Consider the following 1,225-nt stretch of genomic DNA (forward strand, 5'->3'; position numbering starts at 1 on the left):
GGTACTTACTAATCAAATTCCTCATGGGAACGATACTTTACTCATCACTTTATTACTTGTTAGTTATCCGTGCACTTGTGATGGTTGTAAAAATAGCAAACAAGTTTTTGGCGCCGTTGTCAGGGATTTTGGCTTTAGTAATATCGAGCGATAGGCAATTTAGCTGATTTAGGCAATTATATTTATTATCTAATTTTATTTAATTTGTCTTATTTCTTTTTTTTTTTCTCTCAGGTGCCTGGTCTGGTATATGACCAGAACAAGGCCAGAAGAAGAAAATTTGGACTGTGATTTGGATATAGACAGAACTCTGAGAGCCATCATGAGGGAAAGGAAACATCAAGAGCACGGTCAAGAAGATCCTGAAATTCCAACCATGGCTGATAATAATGACAGACCAAGACTCTTGAGAGACTGCGGAGCTCCATCTATCCAGCCCAGTGTCACTAGACCCACAGTGGAAGCCAACAACTTTGAATTAAAACCAGCATGGCTTCAAATGATTTAACAAACCCAGTTTGCGGGTTCACCAACAAAAGATCCACATTATGACCTCCAGTGCTTTCTTGGCCTTTGTGGCACATTTAAGATGAATGGAGTGTCTGATTAAGCCATAAGACTCAGAGAATTTCCATTCTCCTTTCAAGATAGAGCAAGGAAGTGGTTACTTTCTCAACTAGCTGGAATGTTCACCACTTGGGAAAACCTCTCACAAGCTTTTTTAGCAAGGTATTTTCCACCTGCAAAGACTGTAAGACTGAGACTTAAGCTCAACACCTTTAGACAAAAGGAAGGTGAATCACTCTATGATGCATGGGAAAGATATAAAGACCTGCAGAGGGAATGTCCACACCATGGCAAAGAGGATTGGCTACTAGTGCAAAATTTCTATAATGGGTTACTACCCTCTACAAGGAGCACAGTTAATTCAGTTGCAGAAGGTGACTTAATGGAGAAAATAGTGACACAAGCACTTGAACTTTTAGAGAGGGTTGCATACCATAATTATGAGTGGTCAAATGAAAGAGGAAATGCAAGGAGAATAGTAGGGGTCCTGGAAATGGATGCCCTAAGCATGATAAATGCTCAATTTGATTAGCTCACAAGGAGGCTTCATAAAATGCAAGCCAATGTAGTAGGGATGAATAGTCAACATGAGGACAGCTATGGAGGAGGATATTCAGAATATAATAGCTTTAATGAACCTTCTACAGAACAGATGAAC

The 1,225-nt window shown here is 39.7% G+C and overlaps 1 non-coding gene across 1 annotated transcript; it reads right to left on the reverse strand.

The window, feature by feature from the left end:
- Window positions 1-754: 754 nt before the first annotated feature.
- LOC131171581 (small nucleolar RNA R71) lies at window positions 755-861 on the reverse strand. The gene has a single exon (XR_009142241.1). It is a non-coding gene; the product is annotated as a small nucleolar RNA R71 (small nucleolar RNA).
- Between the last annotated feature and the right edge of the window lie 364 nt (window positions 862-1,225).

This window comes from Hevea brasiliensis, chromosome 12 (assembly GCF_030052815.1).
Source record: "Hevea brasiliensis isolate MT/VB/25A 57/8 chromosome 12, ASM3005281v1, whole genome shotgun sequence".
Lineage (NCBI taxonomy): Eukaryota > Viridiplantae > Streptophyta > Magnoliopsida > Malpighiales > Euphorbiaceae > Hevea > Hevea brasiliensis.